The following is a 23,967-nucleotide window of genomic DNA, read 5'->3' as shown; positions in this document are numbered from 1 at the left end:
GCAGAGACAGTTCTGAGCAAACACTTATTAATAAATGGTGAGTCAGAGACCACTACTGACATTTGGAATTTTCAGTTGAGATACATATGTACCATCATGCATCACATGACAGTGTTTTGGTCAGTGATGGCGTATATGACAGAGGTTCCATAAGATTATTATGGAGCCAAAAAATTCCTATTTCCTAGTAACTTTTTGTAAAGTTGTAGTGCGGGTTACTTTATTTATTTATTATGATTATTATTTTGAGACAGAGTCTTGCTCTGTCACTAGGCACCAGGCAGGAGTGCAGTGGTGCGATCTCGGCTCACTGTAACTTCTGCCTCCCAGGTTCAAGCAATTCTCCTGCCTCAGCCTCCCAAGTAGCTGGGACTACAGGCGTGCGCCACCACACCCAGCTAACTTTTGTATTTTAGTAGAGATGGGATTTCACTATGTTGGCTGGGATGGTCTTGATCTCTTGACCTTGTGATCCGCCCGCCTCTCCCTCCCAAAGTGCTGGGATTACAGGCGTGTGCCACTGCGCCTGGCCCAGTTACTTTTTAAAAAAAATTTAATGTAGCTTAAGGGTACAATGTTTATAAAGTCTGCCCTAGTGTACAGACGGACTCACCCAGCATCTTCCAGTCCTGCAAGCGCCATTCATGGTAAGTGCCCTAGACAGGGGTACCGTGTTTTATCTTTTATACCATATTTTTACCATGCCTTTTGTATGTTTAGATACACACACACTTAGCATTGTGTTACACTTGCCCAGAGTATTCAGCACAGTAACACGCTGCCCAGGTGTGTAGCCTCGGAGCAGTGGCCTGCACTCCATAGCCAAGACGTGGAGTAGGTTTGTATAAAGTATGCTCTGTGGTGTTTGCACAGTGATGAAATTGCTCAATGACAAACTTCTCAGAACACATCCCTGTCATTAAGCGACGCATGATTGTGTGTGTGTGTGTATGTGTGTGTGTGTGTGTGTATATATAGTTTTTTTATTTGGTTGGTTTTACATTCCTAGAATTGACTCCCCAGCAGGGCAGCTCTACATATGAATTCTTCCGAACTGTTGTGTGCATTGTTAATTTAATAAAGAAGTACAGTTTATGGGTTCCCGAAATTGGTTTGATTATCAAGTGTCTTGGGAAAATTCATTGTTTCAAAAATAGAAAAGCCACTAATTGAGTGAACTCATGCATTTAGGGATGGTGGATGTCTCAGGTCTGTCTGGAAGCAAGTGTGTGCATTGTGCAAATAAAACATGGTTTCTGTTTCTCAACCCTTTGGTGTAATAAGCGAGCCATGTGCTCCAGCTTCTGTCTGTATTATGTGGAGCTGATGGCAGCTGTCACAGGTGTGATGCGGTGGGGCCAGGCATGTGTTAGGAATTGGAAGCTCTGGGAAGCCAGGCTCTGCCCCCACGAGCGAGCCAGCTGTAGAGCGTCACTGCTCAGAGTTTGACTCATCCCAAAAGGGCACGTGGAGATCCGTGCCTCCTTCCTCACCTGCCACTGAGTTACTGTGGATGGAGATGATATGCATGCAAGTGTTCTGCTGCGGTAAAGCATTTGGTCAGTGCAGTCACCAGGGTTGGGGTGGGTGTGTGTGTGTGTGTGTGTGTGTGTGTGTGTGTGTGTGTTTTCTTACCAACTTGCCTTCTGGGTTTCAGATACCTGGCAATTCCTTAAGCCTCTTAACTGGTTCTGGCTAATGAGCATGAAAGCTGTCAGCAGAGTGATGAATGGACTGATTTTAGCCACGGGTCCTGCACTGCCCACCTGGCCTGACTGCTAGATTCTGAGCCCCTGAGGCAGGACTGAGTGGGTCACATTGATGGCTGATTCTCTAGGGAATGGCACTGGTGAAGTCGAGGTTTGCCTGACCCACAGCCTGTAGTAGAAGCGCCTTTCTTTTATGCATGTATTGTGAAGATTCTGCCTGAGAACTGTCTCCACCCTTTGAGGCCTCAGGTTCAGGTACCTGGAGAGCAGCTTGCCATCGTTCCGCAGGTTGTATGTGCAGTTGCTGGGGAAGACGCCTTTGTGCTGTCTTGGGTTGGAGGCTTTGAGAGCAGAAGCCTCTTCAGACCAAGAACTTCTGACTGTGTCTTTCCCTTGGGCTTTCACAGGTTTCAGCTTCTAAATTAATTGTATTTTACTAAGTAATGGTTTTCTTCTTGATCACAGGCGTTCCTGTGCTTAATCAGCACTGAGGGCTGCTACTAATTCAGTTGATTTGAAACACCCAGAGGCAGCCTTACATCCAACTTGTCTTGACTTCGTTTAGGGAGCTGCCTTGGGGGACCCGTGGACTGGCAGCATTCCCACCCCTCACATTGGCAACCCCAGCCTAACTCCTTTTATGTGTTGCTCCTTTTATACGTCAGGTAGGATAGTTTATCTATAATGGAAACAGCTGTGTGGGACACTAACATGGTAGGTCTCCCCTTGCCTGTCATTCACCTCTCAGTCCTTTGACAGTCAGGGACTGTGCAGTGGTAGAAGTGGGGGCAGGTACCTCTCACTTTTCTTACCCCTGAGTCCCTTTGCCTAGAGCTCTGTCCATCCATCCACCCATGCATCCAGTAGGTATTTTCTGAGCAGCTACCGTATTCCAGCTTTCTTGTTCCCAGTTTAGAGCTGGTGGGATTAGGAGGGAGGGCATGGAAGGGGCTGCTGGAGAATGTGCAATGGCATCAGAGCCCCATTCTGGCTCTGGGTCCAAGGCCCTCCTAGAGAGGCACAGTCTGGAAGATGTGAGAGCCCCACAGTAGGTTAGGGTGTTTCCTGGACCCCATCCTAGAGTGGGCGGGTTTGCCCCTTCAGAGCCCAGGCCAGAAGAGCCCTCCAGGCAGAAGGGCCAACCTGGAGTGGGGCACCCTGGGCACAGGGAGGGCCAAGTTTTTGGCAGGAGGACTATGTGGTTTGTGCACGTCAGAGCTGGGGATGGGGGTTGGAGGGCAGTTCCTGACCATTAGGAGCTTGGTGGCCCTGGAGAGTCCTTGCAGCGAACTCTCGGAGAGTGATTTCTGCAGCCGGCTTTTCTAGCGGACAGGTCGATGTCGGAGAAGGAAGTGGTCAGGGGCGCACTCAGAGGTTCAGGGGAGGGTGCAGGGAGGTGCAGGCGGACGACGCGTGGCGTGGGTTGGGCAGGGGCTCAGTGAGGATGCCGGAGGGTGGCAGGGGCAGGTGTCTGGCCGAGGCAGCGCCTGCGTCATGGTGGGCGGGAGGGCTCCAGAGCCCGCTCCCTACTGTGTTCTGTGGGAGGCGGTGGCTGCTGCCAAGTCCCAGCCTTGCTAGTGCGGACGTTTAATTTTACCCTTTAGAGATTTACAGGATTTCTAGATTAAATTGCCCCTGTTCTTCTACAAGAATGACAAAATCCGCAACAAACCATTCATCATGTTATTAATTTGCTCACCCAGTGTTAACCTGTGCAGCTCTGCTGACTTACCCTGGGCACACAGGGAGGGCTGGGTCTTTCTGGCAGCTCCAGTGTGAAGGGGTGCGGTGGCAGCGCATGTGTGGTCTCCTGCCTGCCCACCACGTGTCTGGCCTCAGCCTGGCTGGGCATGCAGGCTGTATTTACGGGGCTCGTGGTCGCTTTCTGGCCCTGTGTCAGGAGAGGGGACTGCAGAGGGCTTGGGAAAGGGAATGGGAGCAGCAGTGCTGCAGGGTGATGGGCTCCAGAGGCCTCTGCAGCAGTGGTGGTGGGGGGTTTTGGGGAGACATTTGGGTGCCTCCTGTCCGTGGCCTGGATACACCCGGGCACCTGCAGCTTGGGGCCCTGGGGGCTGCTGGGTCAGAAACATCTCTTACCTGATAATGTCAAGCATCAGAGATCCCTGTTTTTCGGGTAAGTTGCTGTATCTTTCGGAGCTGTAGTCAGTCTGTTTTTCTCACGGGCACAGTGTGGACGTGGGAGGGCAGTATTCCCTCCCACGAGGCCCACGTCCCCCTCATTATCCCTGTGTGCTGGGATTGCACTGAAAGATGGCTGAGGCTGCTTTTGTTACTTTTATGTGCCGTAACTGAAAAGGCTTTCTATTCCTTAGGCTTCTTAGAAATCTGATTTGAAGGCTGGGGTCAGTGGTTCATGGTGTAGTCCCAGCACTTTGGGAGGCCAAGGAGGGAGGCTCGCTTAAGCCCAGAAGTTTGAGACCAGCCTGGGTAACATAGGAAAATCCCGTCCCTACAAATAATAGAAAAGCTAGCCAGATGTGGCGGCTCACACGTGTGATCCTGGCTACTTGAGGTGGAGGTGGAGGTGGAGGATCGCTTAAGCCCAGGAGGTTGAGGCTGGAGTGAGCTGTGATCGCACCACTCTACTCCAGTCTGGGTGACAGAGTGAGAACCTGTCTGAAAAAGAAAATACCTGATTTGAAAGAGAAAGCTCTATTTGATGCGGGCGTTGGGGGAGGAAAGTACCTCTGTGAGTAGAACTTTCTATCATCTTGATGGTTTTAATCAGACATCTAATATTATGCTGTAGTTCACATCAACTGATGTCTCAAACCTGCTTTCTTTCTTTATTATGATGTAGAGAAACCAAACTCTGGTGTATTTAATATTTCACAGCAGAGTTCAAATGATTATTGTCAGTGGCATCACTGCCTCACTCACCCATCATGGTGTGGGGGCAGTGCCTGATTCTGGAGATGGGCTATCACTATGCCGACTGGGTCAGCAGTAGCTGCTTCCACAAAGTCCCATAAAACCCACGTGTACTTGTAGAAATCCTAATAGAGTTTACTTTTCAGTGGCTACCCTTTTAAGTATAATTAGATTTGGTTTCAAGGAAGTAACTGGAGTTATAACACATTAATTTGGGACTGATTTTTGTCCCACCCGTCCAGTCCCTGTGAGGACTTCATCTTGGCCGCTCGTGCTCTCTGCCGCTCCACCCTTTGCAAGGGTTGGGTGGACAGGCCGAGGCTACCTGCTCATCTGGCATTGAGCAGACGGGCCTGGTGCTGGGCACAGAGGATGCAAACTGGAGCAGGAGCCAGTTCCTGCCCTCAAAGTGCAGTAGGAACTAACATGCCATATTAATGCCACCCCTCCGGGGCTTTATAAAGTTAAGAAAAGAGCCTCTATCCATCCCGAAGGCTGTGTGACCACCGGCTTTCTAATCTAATGAATGCTTCTGTATTCCTAGAGTTCGGTGGGAGCTCTTGGAAGGATCTCTTTTATCCCAGTGGTCTTGGTAAGAATGGATAGCCCCTTTGCGTGACTGTGACTGCAGTAGCTGGTGCAATCATCTGGTGACTTGCACCAGAGCCTAGGAGGTCGGTTGTGGCCTGCAAAGCTCACCTCTCATACTGGGATGCCAATAAATATTATCTGAAGTTGATACCTGGAAAGGGAGTTTAAAAATTATTTAGAGACGTGAAAAATAGCTACCAGTAGAATGAAAATCAGAAATAATGACAAGGATGGCCAGTGGAGTGGGGAAGTCCAGATTGGGGAATATGATGTTTCATTGTAAGCCCTTTCAGTGTTTGATTACTTTGGTCTGAGTGAAAGAATTTTCTCCCTTTTTTAGGGCCATGTACAGCAAAGACTCACCATCTGTCAGACATACTGGTCAGTTCTCCTGGCAAGGCAGAGTTGGAGGTTTCTGTCCTCAGGTGAGTGGGCAGGATCAGCAGCTTGCCATGGAGTATCCAACAGCACCAGAGGCAGGAAATGAGAAGTGCTCGGTGATTGGTGGGATAATGGCATCTAGCACAATGATTCTTGTCAAAACCTTAATGATGTGCAATAAATGAAAATGCTGCCCCAGTCAGATGGGACTAGCATTTTTCAGCAACCTTCAAGGTCTTGTGTCATAGAAACGAAGATCTGGGCATTTTCCACGCATGGAGGGGGTTGGTGAAGGAGTTTTCAATCTCGGGCACCCTGGGCTGTGCTGAAAGCCTCTGTCACGCTGCCTGGGTTCGTTGGGAAAGAGCTGCCACTGATCTCTTTTAACCCTCGTCCTTTGGTACCACAGCAGTTGCTTTGCTGGACGTCAGACCGTGGCTGGGTTTAATATCGTCTTTGGAAATCCTAAAAAGCAATGAAACAATTTTTCTCTCTCTTTTTTTTTCTTCTTGATATAGCTGCATCAGTTTGAAATTTTATTTTCATACTTTTTCTAATAGTGTGTCTGCTTGACATAGTTTCTATTAAATGGACTTGATAGGGAGTTATTTAAAAATTCAAATATTTAGAGTTACAGGACCCATCATCTTGATTTTTCAGACAGTACCTCAATTTCATACAGTGTTATTCTTTTCCAGAAAGATGGGTCACTGAATAACTTACATTTTATGGTTATTTTATAAGAAATAGTGTTTCTGGTTATAAGTGGTAAGCATCTTGTAGGTTTTGCAGTAAGAAATGATATGTTAGGAAAAAAGAGCCATAAGTATCTTCTGCTCCAGAAGGTTTTCTGTTCATGGATGCTGCATCTTGGATTTGGAAACTGTGTTGCACTGCATCTTGGATTTGGAAACTGTGTTGCACTGAGGTGTGGTCTGTAGGGAGGAGCCTGTGGGCAGAGCAGTTTGGGTTCTGCTGGCTGCCTTTCTACTCTATTCTGGGAGGCTGGGTCCCAGAGAAAGATGACAGCAGTTAGGTCTTGTTGGGAAGAAAACACGGCTACCAACCCTGGACCGTTTTGCTATCCCTGAACGAATGAGATAGTCGTTTGCCTGCTTTTGGGGATGGTGCCTGTGGTTTTCACAGGATGAGGTGGCAGCTGGCTGGCCTGCTTGGTGGAGATAAATAAGATGCTGAGACCCACTGCTGCTATTCAGGGGTGATGGAAGGAATTAATGCTCTTCCTTCTCTCCCTCAATCTCGTTTACATGTCTCTGGAGCTGAACGTGTATTCTTTTTCTTTCTTCATCTCAATAGAGGTTTTAAATTAAATACATGCTGCATAAGCCATTCAGAAATGTTTCATATTTAAAAAACAAAAGGTAGCTGCCTCCATGATGCATTCGTGCCTGCCTACACCGTGGCCTTGTAGGACAGCCCCCCCGCCCCACCCCGCTTGGCTGTGCTGAGCCCATCTGGAGTGTTTCTGATTCTAATCAGAAATGGAACAGTTTCAGTGCAGATTATAGGTTCATGTTAGCCTTAGTGATAGAGGGATGGAAATAGATGCTTCATCGTTATTACCATTCCAAGTAAAATAATGAGGCTGCATATTTGCAGTGAGCTGCCTAAGCCAGACGTCACTAGAGTAATTTGGATTAGTTGGAAGTTGGAACATACTGTTTTAAAAGCGATTTTAGGAGCATCATCTTTGGAAATCCTGTATAGCAATGAAGTGATTTTTTTTTCACGTTTTCATTTTTATTTATGCTGCTGTTTCTGTTGGAATTTTTAGTTTCCTATCAATTCCCTGTAGTAGTGTATGTGCTTGAGATATTTTGACTTCTATTAAATGGGCTTAATATGAAATTATATTAAATAATTTTTAAATAAATTGTAATAAATAATTTTTCTTGGTATTTGGAAGACCTGGAAGTGTTTCCAGTTTTCATGTTTTGGATTTTGGAGATGCTGCTTCCCATCCATTTTGTGACGTGTAGAGTCAGGCCATTTCAAGGAAGGACCAGAGGAGAGACTTTGTGTTTCTGAGACTATACTGTGGTTTAGGACATGTGGGTTATTCAAAGATCTGTCCTTTTTGTGCTTTGAATCTGAAACGTAGAAACTGTGGCCTCACCGAGGAGGAGTTTTAGGATCTGCAAGGGGGCTGATCAGGACAGGATCTTGTATTTGGGAACCACATCCAGTCCCCGACAGCATTGCTAAGGAGAGGGAGCTCATAAAAGCCCCGAGTTCTAGCTGTCAGCCACTGATCTCTGGGAGCAGCAGGGTGAGCGAGGCTCAGGCTGAGGAGTCCTGATGGCTGCCTGGTTGTTGCAGGATGTTACACAGCTGAGGCCCAGGGGACACGGCCCAGCACCCTCTTCAGGTTCCCTGGAGGCAGGAGAGGAGCTGGCCTCATTTCTGGCAGGCACCGTGCTATGGTTATTGAGCAATCCTCCAGTCTGCAGAGATGTCAGAGGAGGGCCGTAATGTCTCCTGGTTTTTTTTTTTTTTTTTTTTGGGAGACGGAGTCTTGCTCTGTCGCTCAGGCTGGAGTGCTGTGGCACAATCTCAGCTCACTGCAACCTCTGCCTCCCAGGTTCAAGCAATTCTTCTGCCTCCACCTCCCAAGCAGCTGGGATTGGGATTACAGGCGTCTGCCACCATGCCCAGCTAATTTTTTGTATTTTAGTAGAGATGGGGTTTCACTGTGTTACCCAGGCTGCTCTCAAACCCCTGACCTTGTGATCCGCCTGCCTTGGCCTCCCAAAGTGCTGGGATTACACAGGCGTGAGCCACCATGCCTGGCCCCTGATTTTGATTATTTTATTTTTTTCCTAGGCCTTTTACTTGCAGATATCTTGAATACCTTGTGTGTGTATTTACTGTGAAAGCACACATTTAAGTGTGTATACGAAAAAGGTTTTAAAAACATCCATTGCTCCATTCATTCATCATTCAGGAAATACCTGTTGAACACTTACTGTGTGCCAGGCACTGCAGTGGGCCAGCCAGAGGGCTTTGTTGCTCCGAGGAGCTTGCATTCTAGTATTCTAGTTATTTTCACACATCTGCACTATCTGGGACAGGGACCATTGCGTTTTGTTATATATAAAGCAGCGTGTGTCTGCACTGCAGTTTGTGTGCACTGTAGATGGGCCAGGGTTGAATGCAAAAACTTCTGGGCCAGAAGGGGTTGGCTTGGGTCAGGCTGCTGAGTAGCTGAGGTGAAAGGCTATGCCACCCCTCCTGATACAGGGATCCTTGCTGACTGTGTGTGACAACAGAGCCTTCCCATCTGTCAGGTGGCTTTGTTCTCACAGGAGCCCGAGGAGCAGGTGGGGCAGCATGTTGAGGCTTGGCGCCCGTTCACACCTTGCAGGGACCAGCAGGCTGCTCAGCAGTGGCCCACACCCGCCACTGCACCTGCTGCCTTGTTCCACCTCCGGGACCTGTCAGGCCACAGTACTGCCTCCTGTCCCTTCCTCCGGAATCCTAGGGTCTCTGACTTCAGTCTCCTGGGCCCAGGTTTCCAAGCCACTCCCTGGGAAACTGTCCCTGGAACTGTGCCTGTCTGTTTCCTGTAGTCCAGCACCAGGTGGTGGAAAGGGACAGCCTGCCGCCTCCAGTCTTTCCACAGCAGTGTCTGAATGGATTCAGGAATTGCTTAGGAGATGGAGCCACAGCAGCACATGAAACAGGGGAGCCTCCACTTGTGGGTCTCACCGTCTTTAGAAGTTTAGCGCTTATTTAAGTTAAAAAAAAAATTCATTCTACTAGTTGTAGCCTAAAGTCACTGAGTTTCTTTCAGTGTGTTTGGTGACTTTGAAGCCAGTTTGGTAGATTCTTTTCCATGAATAGTCCTCATTCTGGCTGACATCGGGGTCAGTGAGTAGCTCCGGCCCCTCCCTAGAGCCTCCTGTCCTGGGCTGCAGTGACAGACTGTGGGCCGGTGGGGTAACCCACACACAGCCATCTAGGAACACTGGGGCCCTGGATGAATATGCCAGCAGCATGCTCTTTCTCCCTCCATGTGGAAGTCCTTGAGGTGAAACATTGGAGTTTAAAAAAATGTTTTAGCCTTCTAAGGCATCTAGTCTGACAATTACTTACTTGCTTTTTAATTCTGCGAACATGCTTCCTAAGGGAAGGGTCAGAAATGTCCTCCTGGCGCTTTCCATTAGTGTTGCAGTTGAGGGAGGGGAGGGGAGCAGTCAGGCTCTCCCTGCTCCTCCTGTGTTCTCGCAGGGGCTGCTTTGTGGTTTAGGCCCTGGGGAAGCAGCTCACCTCCAAGCCTGGTGTAAGAGAGCATAATGGTATTAGGTGACGTTTGAAGGGAAAGCAGTTTTTGGAAGAAGATCTGTATATGTGAAAATACTGTATATTTGAACTTCATCTATGAAGGATTCAGAATTGCAGCAGAAGTTCGAAGGACGGCTGGGGTTTTGGGCCATCTCGTGCATGGCTTCCTTCTGGAGTGCGTTTGTTCTTCTGTGACGCCCACAGGGCCTGAGGGTGTGGCTGGATATTCCACCAGGATTGCAGCTCGGGTGGCTATGCTCCCAGCCGCTCTCTTCCCATGCAGCGCACTTCCCCGGTCCTGCCGCCCGCTCAGCTGCGCATCCCAGGAGGGACTGGTCCTGCCCACGCATGCACGCCGGACCTCCCTTGCCCGGGAAAAGTTACAGAAAATGTCTTCCCCAGGATTCCTGGGCTGCCTGATCAGTTCCTTATGAAGCTGCTTTGGGTGGAGATAGGGACACAGCTCGTTCTTTCCTCCTGGGCTGTTAGTGCATTCAGAGTCCCAAGCTGCTGGGGGCCTGACCACTCCCCAGCTGAGCCCTGCCTTGGCTGAGCTGGTCACTGCTGCGTGTCCTGGGTTGCTGGCCGGCCTGTCATCTGCAGTGCACAGGTATGCATGTGTGTGCATATGTACAGGCACCACACACATACCATGCCTACCTCACACACACCACACCCATACCCCATGCACACCATACACATATCATACCCACCTCTCACACACTATACACATGCTATGCCCACCTCACATACACCACACACATACCCCATACACACCACACACACACCACCCCCCCACATACATACATATTCACCTCCCACACATACTCCATACACACCATACACAACACACGTACCCACCTCATACACACCACACACAACACACATATCATACCCACCTCACACACCACACACTACATATATACCATGCCCACCTCACACACACAACACACATACGCCATACACACCACACACAACACAGATATCACACCCACCTCACATACCCCACACACATACCCCATACACACCACACACATATCATACCCACCTCACACACCACACACTACACACATACCATGCCCGCCTCACACACACCACACACATCGCCATACGCACCACACACAACACATATGTCACACCCACCTCACACACCCCACACACATACCCCATACACACCACACACATACCCCATACACACCACACCACACACATTACACATACCACACACCACACATATCACACCCACCTCTCACACACACCACACACACCCTATACACACCACACACATTCCCCATACACACCACACACCATACCCCCTCTGACATACCACACACATTCCCCATACACATCACACACCACAGACATACCCCATACACACCACACACATCATACCCACCTCACACATACCACACACATACTCCATGCACACCACACACCCCACCCACCTCACACACACCACACACATACCCCATACACACCACACACAACACATATATCATACCCACCTCACACACCACACGCTACACACATGCCATGTCCACCTCACACACGCCACACACATACCGCATACACACCACACACAACACATATATCATACCCACCTCACAAATCACACACTACACACATGCCATGCCCACCTCAGACACCCCAGACACATGCCCCATACACACCACACACATGCCCCATACACACCACACACCACACACATATACCCACCTCACACACCACACACACACGCACCATACACACCACACAACACACATCATACCCACCTCTCACACCCCACACACATATCCCATACACACCACACACCAAACACACATACCCATCTCACACACACCACACACAGCATACCCACCTCACACACACCACACACATACCCCATACACACCACACACATGCCCCATACACATCACACACCACACACATATACCCACCTCACACACCCCACACACACGCACCATACACACCACACAACACACATCATACCCACCTCTCACACCCCACACACATATCCCATACACACCACACACCAAACACATACCCACCTCACACACACCACACACAGCATACCCACCTCACACACACTACACACATACCCCATACACACCACACACCAAACACACATACCCACCTCACACACACCAAACATATACCCCATACACACCACACACACCATACCCACCTCACACACACCACACACATACCCCATACACACGACACACCAAACACACATACCCAGCTCACACGCACCACACACATACCCCATGCACACCACACACCATACACATATCGTACCCACCTCACACACATATTTCATACACACCACACACACCCATCTGACACACACCACACATATGCCATATAGACCATACACGACACACATACCCCATATATACCACACAGCACATACCCATATCATACCCACCTCACACAACACACCACATACACACCATGCCCACCTCACACACCCCACACATTTAACCCATATATACCACACACACCATACGGATATCATACCCACCTCACACACATACCTCATACACACCACACACATATCATACCCACCTCACACACACCACACATATGCCATACGCACCACACATACCCCATATACATCACACACCACATACCATGCACATACCTATATCATCCCCACCTCACACAACACACCACGTATATACCATGGCCACCTCACATACACCGCACACTTAACCCATGTACATCACACACATCACACACATAACCTACTTCGCACACACACCACACATATCATACCCACCTCCTGCATACCACGCACCATACATACTTCACACCACACACACATACCACATACCACATATATATCATACCCACCTCACACATACCACACACTTAACCCATGTAAACCACACACATACCACACAGATACCATGCCCACCTCACACACACCACACACATGCCCCACACACACCACACACATACCCCATATACACCATGGACTCTTAACAGCACGCAAACTCTGCCGTCATTTATTTAATGGTTCTCTTATTTATGGGTACTTAGGTTTCCAGTTTTTTAAAAGATTGCTGCAGTGAAAATCTTCAGACATCATTTTTTATACATGTGAGTCCTCCTGGAAATGGAGTTTTTGGGCACAAGGATATGCCTATTTAAATCCTTGGTAGAGAATGCTGAATTGCCTTTCTGAAAGGCTTCATTGGGATGCCCTCTAAGGAAATACACTTTTCAAAAAAAGGGAAAGCTAGCAAAAAGGCAATTCTCTGCCAACAGCTGAATAGAGAGAGGGGGACTGTCTGAGGCCATGAGGAGGGAAATGTGGCAGCCTGGGAGAAGCCAGGGACCCAGGCAAAGGGTGACACGGTTACTAAGGTTTCCTCTGGTGTTCTCATCCTCCCTGCCCTCCCTCCACACCCTCAGGAAAGCAGTACTGGGGAAAGTCGGTAAATAACAAATCCCGAGACTTCTCATGAACACTCGTCAATTTGGAGAGAGAGGGACTGTGATGTGGGGGGTTGGGACGGTGCCCGGAGCCTGATGGCCTTCACCAGCATCAGGAGAAACCCGCTTTCCTCCCGGGCTCCTCCCCAGGCTCTGGCTTGCACTGCATTCTGGGAGAATCCCATAGCCGCACTTTCTTTTTACCCATTGGCTCTTTAATGCTATCCCATTCAAACATTTAGCCCTTTGAGTCAATCAAGTCCCATGTTAAAGAGTTAATAGACTTAATTTTTTCGGCAGTTTTAGGTTTATGGAGAAATTGAGCAGAAAGTTGAGGGAATTCTCCTGTACCCTTTCACCCCATTTCCCGTTTCCTTATTATTAACATCTTACATTGGTGTGGTATGTTCAATATCATTGATGAGCCAGTATTATTATTTTTGAGATGGATTCTTGCTCTGTTGCCCAGGCTGGAGTGCAGTGGTGCCATCTTGGCTCACCGCAACCTCCGCCTCCCAGGATCAAGCAAGCCTCCTGCCTCAGCTTCCCGAGTAACTGGGACTACAGGCCTGTGCCACTACACCTGGCTAATGTTTTTTTTTGTATTTTAAGTAAGACAGGGTTTCATCATGTTAGCTAGGATGGTCTCGATCTCCTGACCTTGTGATCCACCCGCCTTGGCCTCCCACAGTGCTGGGATTACAGGTGTGTGTGAGCCACCGCACCCTGTAATAAGAGCCAGTATTATTATTAACTTGAGTCCATAGTTAAAACATGTTAGGGTTGACTCTTCATGTTGTATATTTTACGGATTTTGACAAATGTGGAATGACCCGGCTAGCACGTCTTTGTTTTAGTAGCTCGTTAGTTGCTTTTTGTCTGACTAGCTGACTCCCGTTTTGGGAAGACCATTTTGTCACATCCTTTTGCACCCTGGCTTCCCGTGGTGTGGAGCAGGGGTGCTGGGGTCTCTGGGGAGCGGCACTCACTGCATCCTGCCCCCCGCCTTCTGCCCCCTCTGGTCTCAGCACCCTCCCTTGCTCCTTTCACCTGCCTACCCCAGCACAGCTGCCTGCTATTTAGATGCCACCATGGGGCAAGGAAGCCGCCCCCAATTGGTCCCTGAGGATTCTGCCCAGATTGGGATTAGAATCAGTGTGAGTGTTTGCTGAGTGCTTGGGAGGCACAGGTTCTGCGGGAAGGGCTGCAGGCCCAGGCGGGTTCCTTGGGTTTTGCAGCGTTGCCTGCGTTGGGCCATGGTCGTCTCCTTTCTGTGGGTGAGAGAAGAGGCACAGGGAGGTGAAGAGGCGTTCCTGGCGCCACAGAGCCAGGCAGTGGCAGAGCCGGGTCCCAACCCAGGCCACTGTCCTCGGTAGCCAAGCCCCTTCTTTATTTTGGAATGACCACCTCGCCAACTGGCACACGGGGAGAACTCAGGGAAGGAGACGTGGCTCACTCCTGAAGGGAGAGGGACACAGGAGCAGCCTTGATGCGCTGCGGCCCCTCCAGGCCCCGAGTCCCTGTCCTCAGTGGGGGTAGGACTCCCAGGTGTGCGAGGCGAGCCGGATGGTCTCGCTGCTCCTCTCCACCAGCCTTCCCTCCTGTCGCCCCTGGTGCCCGCATCACTGTGGGAGCACTGTGGCGGGATGTATGTTAAAGGAGTGCCTGATGGGTGTGGGTGTGGCGGGGATGGTAGTGGGTGTGTGGGGATGCAGTGGGGCCTATGCAGGATCCCAGTTGGAGGGGGCTTGCTTCAGAGGCTGCTGCTGGTCCTGGTGTCACCGTGGCGGCTGAAGAGCAGGCGACTGGTCACTTGGTGGCCTGCGTGGGGTTGTTACCCAGGTCATTGAGTGTTTCTGTCCCGCCCGCTCACTGCCAGGCTAGGCAGGTTCATGGTGGGGATAATCCCCACGCTTGCCAGTTCATGGTGGGGATTATCTGAGAGTCGTTGGAGCGTTCTGCACTTCGCTGCGAACCTTGTACCTGGGTGGACCAGGAGAGAGGCTGAGCCAAGGGAGGGAGGCAGGATGCCACATTTGCCCTGCAGGGCACTGCGGCACGCACAGAGCCAGGAGCCCGAGCCCCACCCGTGGTTGTGGAGTGGAGGGAGAATGAACAACTGCTGACTCCCTCGTTCCCAGGCGGCTGCACCTCTGCTCCTGGTCAAACCGGCTGTGTGCTTAGCCTCAGGTGCATGCCGCAGGTGGCAGCCTGCAGCCCTGTGGCAGGTCCCGGTGGTTTTGCAGTGTGGTGTGGGGCCGGTGCGGCTCTCGGCACAGCGGGGCAGGCCAGGCTTTCTCTGGCTCGGGATGCAGGCCTGGCTCTTCCCAGAGCAGGCAGAGGTCAGGGGCGAGCTCTTTTCCCTGTGCACGTCTCCTGAACAGCTTCATCAGCACACCCTGCAGCAGGGAACTGGTGAGCGTCCTGCAGCCAGCTCGCTTGTCCCAGAGGGGCTGTGCACGTTCGGCCCTCGGGGCAACCTCTGCATTTCCTTTCTGGGGACTCCCAGATGAGCCCTGCTCCCCCAGATCATCCTGCTTCATATTGATGTGATAATCCCCTCCACAGTCAGAAGCATCTGCTGGCCCCGTTTGTCCGTGGGATAAGAACGGGCTTGAGCATGGCTGTCGGTGCTCTGTGTGGCATCAGTGGCCTGTTCTGTGGCTGTTTCCTTCCTCTGTAGCCCGGTATCTTTGACCCCCAGCCCGACGCTCCCTCCTCACCCACCAGAGGCCCTTGCCCAGCCTTGGCAGTTGCTTGCATTTATCTTCCTTCTTCAAGGCTGCATTTGAGGGTCTGCTGGCCAGCAGCGTCACGTCCAGCCTATGAACTGTGTGCCCTCTCGGGGCCAGGTAGGAGCCTGCGAGGAAGTGGGAGAAGTGGTCATGCATGGTGGTGAGGACTGAAAGAAGACAGGGCTGAGAAAAGTGTGATTACCCCCAGAATTCAGGGATGCCTGCACCACCTGGGGTTTGAAGAATGAATAGGAGTTTGCTAGGAAGATTCTAGAGGAACAACAGCAACAAAAAGCTTCCCACATGGGCACAGAAGAGGTGAGGCACAGATGGCACAGGGATGTGGTGTGTGATGGGCCAGGCAGCCATGGGCAGGGTCTAGGCCCAGGACGTCAGGTGCTTTGCACACTGTGGCTTGGAGGCAGTGGCCTTGTCATGCAGCACTGTGCCCCCATGGGACCCTTTAGAGTCCCCGGCTCTCGGTGTGCCCCTCATGCCCACACCACGGTGGGGGCAGGCAGGTGGGGTTTGGGCTGGGTTTCCACCAGATGGACAGTACTCCCTCTTGTGCTTCAGTATCAGAGTGGCCCCATGGTGTGGGAATAAATGTTGGGGTTTAGGAGACCTCCAGCTGGGTGGCCTGCTCCCGGGCAGGCAACAGATTAGAGGAAGTAGCAAGTCGGAAGGCAGCAGCTGCGGATGTTAAAGCCGGAGGAACCTCGTAAGGAATGGATGTCAGCTCCCTCGTTTGACGTGGTAGAAAGATGATGGTGAGGGGTTGGGCGCAGGTGCTGGCGCTGGGGCCTGAACCCCCATATCAGTGCTCTTATCATTCTTTATGGTAAGGAAACTGAGGCACAGGCAGGTTACACAGTCTCAGCATGTCAGTGGCAGAGCTGGGACATGAACCAAGGTGTCTGTCTCTGCACCTCAGTTCTGTGCGAAGTCCAGGCAGATGGCGCTGATCGGTAAGGGGTGCTTGCTGGCTGAGCACTGATGATCACCTGCATCTCAAGGAGAAACAGTGTCACTTGCTAATCTGATGGCTCCTCTGGGCACAGCACGTGGGCACCATGACCCTTTCTCTGCAAGGGGTTTGTTTAGTGTGTTTGGTAGAACATCCCCCAGCCTGCTAGGTGTGGCATGCACTATTTTAAGATCAATAACCCAAATTCCACAAGCTCTGTATCTCATGCAGCATTTTGTAACTTGAAAAAACAAGTTGGGAAGAGAACCTTGATGAATGTGTTTCATTTCCTGTCAGAGCAAATGAAACCTGAAATATTAATGGCATCATATTTCTCTTATCTTCCTACAAAAGGGCTTGAAAAATGCATTCCCCACGAGCCTAGCACGCAGCCCTGCCGCCCGTGGCCCCAAAGCATTAGTTGTCCGTACTCACTGACCTCTGGGAATAAACACGAGGGTTCACTTGAAGACATGGGGAGAATCACAGTCAGCCTGTGACTCTTGGTTTTTCAGACGTTGGACCGCTCTGGAGATCCTTGGAGTTCCAGCTGCTCTAGAGGTTCTGGGGAGGGAGCTGTTCACCCCGCAGCGTGTGGCCCATCATTGCCACCTATGACCGCCCCTCTGTGGGTGAATCAGCGGTTTCCTTTCTCAGCTGATTCACACTTCATTCATTTGTGCTCTTGTTCTTTACAGTGCCCTGAATATTTACGCATTGCCAAATCTCCTGTGGACAAACCAGCAAGAGGTCAAGACTGTCCCATGGACGGACGGGGTGAACCTCTTCTTGTGCCTGGGGATTCCGAGTGAGTAGAGCCCATCACGGTCACCACCGCTCTTGATGTGGCATTTGTGCATGAGTCTGGGCTGATGTGCTAACTGGGGGCTATAGGAAAGAGTTACAGCCACCATGGCCTCACCTTTCTTGCACAAAAGCTTAAACACAGCTACGCTAAATATTTTTGCTCCGTGCTTTTACAAACTTACATTCATTTCGAGGTGAAAGAGGAAGAACAGGCATTTGTAGGGGACCACTTGCCAGGAGAAGACCGTGCATTTCCTGTGACCACGTCAGTCTGACTCTGAGATCCGGTCCCTGGGACTCCCCAGGTCTCTTCTCCCAGCTGCACTAAGTGCCTCTGTCCTCCAGCAGAGCTGTGCTGCTTCCTTGGGCAGCCTCCCTTCCCCATGGGGTGCAGATGGGCCCGGGCATCCTGGTGGTCAGTTCTTCCCAGGGCCCAGGAGGAGGGGCCAGCAGGAAGTGGGCAGGCTCTTTCCGCCTGACCTGGCAATAACAATTCTTAAATTCTGTACCCCAGGCTGCTCGCCTTGACCCAAGTGGCCAGTCCCAGGCATCGCCATGTGAGCAGGGCCCACCCCAGGGGCAGCAGCCGGGCAGCCAGAGACAGCGGTGGTCACCACAGTTAGTCCCCACAAGGCGATTATGCAAGACACTCTGGCTATGTCCTGCACAGTTGGGACCTCAGGGCCGTCATCTGCTGGGCAGTGCTAGCGACCAGGCCTGGGTTAGTTTCCTGGGGAAGTTTTTTTTTTTTTTTTTTTTTTTTTAAGACAGAGTCCCTGTGTCTGTCGACAGGCTGGAGTGCAGTGGCGCCATCTCACTGCAACCTCCACCTCCTGGGATCAAGAAATTCTCCTGCCTCAGCCTCCCAAGTAGCTGGGACTACAGCTACCCGCCACCACACCCAGCTAATTTTCGTACTTTTAGTAGAGACTGGGTTTCACTGTGTTGGCCAGGATGGTCTTGAACTCCTGACCTCAGGCGATCCTCCTGCCTCGAACTCCCACAGTGTTGGGATTACAGACCACCACACTGACCTGGTAGCACAGTTCTAAGCTTGGCATGACCATCTCCCTGTGTCTCTATCTGTGTATCCAAATTTCCCCTTTTTAGTAAAGACACCAGTCATATTGGATGAAGGTCTACACTAAGGATCTCATTTTAACTTGATTATCTGCAGAGACCTTATTTCCAAACAAGGTTCCAGACACAGGAGCTGGGGATTGGGGCAGACGTAATTCAACCCCTGACAAGCCTCCTCGAGGGGCAGGGCCCATTCTTGAGCTCCCTGCGGGGTCTGGTCTTGGGAGCAGCTCAGCCCCCTCCCGCAGAGATGGGAGCATCTTCCACAGCCGGCGATTGTCCTGCAGGAGCCCCGCGCCCAGCGGAATACCTGGGTGCAGTGCACAGTGGGGCCACAGCTGTGTCACAGCCGTGCTCTGTCATTTAGTGGGCCTTCTGAGCTGTGTTCCAGCTGCCTGTTCCGACACGCTGCTCTCCCCGATGACCCTGCTCCTACTGGCTTCCCCACGTTTCTGATCTGTAACCAGACCCTGTTCCCAGGAGCTGGCTCGGCGCCATCCTGCTCCGCACCCTGTCTTAGGGGACGTCCTGACCTGCCCAACCTGTCCTGCTCCTGCTTCTCAACCCAGAGCACTCCAGCTCCTTCAGGTATTAGGTGAGACCTCAGAAGCAGGGACAGCAGGACGTATCCCACACGTGCCATGCATTGTGCTGAGGAAGCCATGGTCACTCTCCTAATGGTTCCTAGGGGTGAGGAAACTGAGGTTGTTGCTCACGTGGTAGAACTGGAATTCAGAACCTCAGCCACGCCTCTGTCACCACACCACGCCCTGTGCAGGATGCAGGGGAAACCAGGCAGCTAGGATGGGCTTGTGCCTTGGGATACTTACCCAGACCACCCACCCTCGCCCCCTTCACACCGCAAAGGCTTGGTCTACTTTTTCTGACATAGTGTTTATGTTGTCAGTATGGTCCATAGGCATATTTTAAGACGTCAAAGAGTTTTATAAGGTTTATGAAAAAAATAGCAGGCCCCTGGTCTCCCACACCATCTCCCCACAGCCCCCGCCCTGCCCACTCCGATAGGCCACCACTCCAAGCTCTTGTCGCTTTGTCCTCTGGATTTATCTCCACATTTGTAAAGAATATGGGCATGCTGCTATTTCTTAGTCCCCTGTGTGGTCAAGATGGTTTAACTCATAGATTTCCCTCCTGAGAGCTGCTCCATCTAACCCTAACCCTGACTCTAATGTATAGAGTTATATCATCATTAGGTGAATCCTTACGCAGCGTGTAGGGTATCAGTCAGGACAGGCTGCCTCATGAGGCAGGAACAAGCATCCCCAGAGCTGAGAGAGTTCCATTTCTCCAGCCTCCTGCCCTGGGGGTGGGCGCTGTCTGTGGTAGGTTTGGGTGGGGGAGGGGCATCACCGCTCAGCAGGCAGCTGCTCACTGGTGTCACCGTGTTTCCCACCCTCCTGTCATATGGAACCTGTGGTGCCCTTTCACCAGGATATCCCTGCTCAGGGGTCAGGGTGTCCTCCTCGGAGTGGCTAGGGGTCTGACTGCCCCTGCCCCTGCTTCCTGCCTCACTCCCTTTCCGTGCTGGTGTCTCAGCGCTTGGGCCTTTTGGGGTTTTAGAGGTGAACTGTGAGGCTGGACATGAAGAGGCTTCTCTGCCTCCCCCTCTTCCCCAGGAGTCCTCATCCCTATGTGGCCTCAGCACTTGGTCTGGCCAGATTGGCAGGTGCAGTTGTCATTTCTCATTCTCTGTGTTGGTTTTGAGTGATTTCAAGAGAAGATGCAGAAAGGCTGTGCCCCCACCTCTAAAAGCCAGCAGTCAGCCTGGCCACCCTTAAGCCTGCTCTAGTGGGCTTCCCGCCCTGTCACCCTGCTGTGACAGGCCCCACAACGACAGACCCAACACGGGGCTTCCGCCCTCGCCTTCCCGAGTGCCCGGCAGCCCTGGTGCTGTTGCTTTCCCTCTCCCTTCCTTGTTCTCAGCCTCAGGAGGAAAGTGGCCAGTTTCTCACCATTAGATATGATGTTGTCTGTAGGTGCTTTGAAAAATTTTAGGTAAAATTCATATAACATTAGCCATTAACCATTTGAAAGTGTGTCATTCAGTAACACGTAGTGCATTTGCAGCGTTGGGCACACACCATCTGTGTCTTGTTCCCACACATTTTCATCATCCCAGAGGGAAATGCTCCATTAAGCAGTCACTCCCCAGCACCCCTCCCCAGTCTCTGGTAACCCCAGTCTGCTTTCTGTCTTCATGGGTTTACCTATTCTGGATGTTTCCTGTAAATTAGAAATCATGTAATTTTTAGCCTTTTCTTTCTGGCTGCTTTGACTTGGCATAAAGTTTACACGGATCATCCCTGTTGCGGCACGTACCCGAACTTCCGTCCTTTTTAGGGCTGAGCAGTATTCCATTCTGCCCAGACACCACTTTCGTCTGTGCCCTCAGTTGATGAGTTTGGGTTGTTTCCACCTGTTGGCTGTCAGGAGTCATGCTGCTGCGAGCATGTGTGGACAGTGTTTGTTTCAGTACCTGTTTTGACTCTTGTGTGTATGTGTTTAGGAGTGGAATTGTTTCCTCATGTGGTAACTCTGTGTTTTAACATTTTGAGGAACTGCCAAACATTTTCCCCTTCAGCTGCACCATTTTACATATTCCCAGCAGCAGCTAAGAGGGTTCTCCGTTTTCCCATCCTGGCCAACCCTTGTTAGTTTCTGTTTTTTTGTTTCTTTGTTTCGTTACGGCCAGCCTACTGGGTGTGAAGTGGGATCTGACTGTTTATTGGCATTTCCTGCGTAGGTGTTTTTGTAGACGTTCTTTATCAAGCTGAGGATGGCCTCTGCCTAATTTAGTGAGTGGTTTTTAATCAGAAGTGGGTGTTGGGTGCTTGTCAGATGCTTTTTCTGCATCAGTTGATCTGATCGTAGGATTTTTTCTCTCTAGTCTGTTGATGTGGTGGATTATATCCATTGATTTTTCTAATGTTGAACCAACATTGCAACCTTGGAAAAAATGCCACTTGGTTATAGTGTATAATTCTTTTTAAACATTATTAGATTTGATTTGCTAATAATTTGTGGTGGATTTTTAAGTTGTTTGCTCCTGAGAGGTAGTAATATGTCGTTTTCTTATAATTCCTTTGGTTCTGATGTTAGGATAATTCTAGCTTCATAAAATTAGTTAGGAAGTGTTGCATTTTCTTCCAATTTCTGGAATAGGTTATGAAGAATTGGTATAATTTCTCCCTTAAATGTTTGGTGGAATTCACCACTGAAACCCACCTTCCTATTACTGATGTTAATTCCACTGTAGCCTGAGAACATATTTTTATGATTTTCCTGACTCTCACTCCCACCTGGAATCGTGTGTGTTATTTGATGGTTTACTCAGTTGTCATCCGTCTTCCTAATTAGAGCGTAAGCTCCAGGGAAGTGGCGTCAGTGTTCCCTCTCATCCTTGCACCCACAAGACGGCCTGGCACCCTCTGAATGAATCCACCAGAAGGGATAAATGAGGAGGCCAAGCCACCTGGCTATGGGTGGCTGCTAATCTGCAGGATTCCTCTTGCTTGTGGTTTCAGTGAATTTGAGACACAGGTGAGTGAGGCTGCCAATGGGTGACTCCCAGATGTCCTCAACAAACAGAGGAGCGACTGCTCAGATCCAGGGGTGCAGCCCTTCCCGCCTGTCACGGGGAGCTGATGGGCTGTCTTTAGCATGGCACTCTGTGTAGTGCTGGCGCCCAGGCTTCCCTGGAGCAGCAGGTTGGCCCAGTCGACACAGAAGAAACAGGGCTTTTCTGTGGTCACTTCTGCGTTGCCAGTTGTTCTGTCCTCTTCCTGTGGCTGAACCTTCTGTCCTCACCTGTCCTACATCCCCAGTACTTGGTTTTTGAGATTGCAGTAGTGGAACTTGTGTGCACATTGCAAAAAGCCAGTTTACCCCCATTCTCCATGTCTTGTTGATGGTCCCACTGCCAGCATCAGTTCTCATGAGCAGATTTCTAAACCATCTCCATCTGTTCCACTTTTAATTGCAAGTGTAAAAAATATTATTTTCCTAATTCCGTTAAGGGGAGGGAGAATATGTATTCCTAAAGACCACAGTTCTTGTATGAGGAAGCACAGATCTGCCGCCCACCTACTAAAGGAAAGGTTGCTTCTGCCCATCATCAAAGCTCTTGAGCAGTTATTTACCTAGAGGGTAAAACTGGCCCGTTCACAGCTCTGTAAAAACAAGGTGGAAAAATGTGGAAGTAACTGAGTTGGTGAGGTGGAAGGGGGGCAAAGCCTATGTCTCCCATCCCTCCCTGACAGTGCAGCCCCCTAACCTTCCAGCCCCCAGCTGTATGTGTGGGAATGGTTGGGTAGAGGTGCATCGTGGTGGTCCCTGCTGCTGCTGGGGCTGTTTCCTGAAGAAGGCCCAGTTTCTGGCTTGACTTCCCCCTTAGAATCCCATAAGGTCCATCCGGGTGAGTGCCGAGTTCTCCACAATGGGAGTAGGATAGAAATGAGTACCTTGACCTTCACTGTCCCTCTGAGCCAGCCCTGGGGGTGGGCTCTTTTTCTGCTTAAATTGACATTCCAGACAGGCTCTGGAACTTTCTGTCATTCTAAGACAATCAAAGTTTCTTTGGTTACTTTCAGTCCCAGCAGCCAAGAAAAGGAGTAATTATAGACTCTTTGGAGCTTCTCCCACCTGGCTGGAGTCTGACCTGTCTTGGAGCTGACCGGGGTGGGAGGGCCGTGTGTCCCCTTCTGTCTTCCTGTGCCTCTGTTTTTGCTGGCCGGGGAGCGCCCCCAGGGATGGAGTGCCTGGGGAGAGGGCAGTCTCTCCACGAATGGGCTGGGTGGCACTTCCAGGGTCCAGCAGATGTTTCATTTGGACCTCCTGTCTCTGGGGACCCTCGGGTGGGTTTCTCAGAGATGCCCTTGCTGGCAACTTGCAGCTCATCCCTGCAACCTGGGGGAGGCCTCGCTGGGCTGATGCTCTCAAGTGCTCCCCGACCTCCCCTGTGTCCCGAGGGAGTGCTCCTGGGCTGTTTTCAAGGCGGCCCTGGACTGGCCCCACACTGGTGGGAGGGCTGTGTTCCTTC

General features: G+C 50.7%; 1 pseudogene; it reads left to right on the top strand.

The window, feature by feature from the left end:
• Window positions 1–23,967, top strand: part of LOC135271086 (amyloid-beta A4 precursor protein-binding family A member 2-like) — a 48,704-nt pseudogene that overhangs the window by 8,126 nt on the left and 16,611 nt on the right.

The sequence above is a fragment of the Aotus nancymaae genome, unplaced genomic scaffold, assembly GCF_030222135.1.
Source record: "Aotus nancymaae isolate 86718 unplaced genomic scaffold, 86718_ANA_hifiasm-v0.15.2.pri h1tg000075l, whole genome shotgun sequence".
In the NCBI taxonomy this organism is placed as follows: Eukaryota; Metazoa; Chordata; class Mammalia; order Primates; family Aotidae; genus Aotus; species Aotus nancymaae.
The sequence above is the reverse complement of the archived record's forward strand: the minus strand, read 5'-3'. Positions and strand labels throughout refer to the sequence as shown.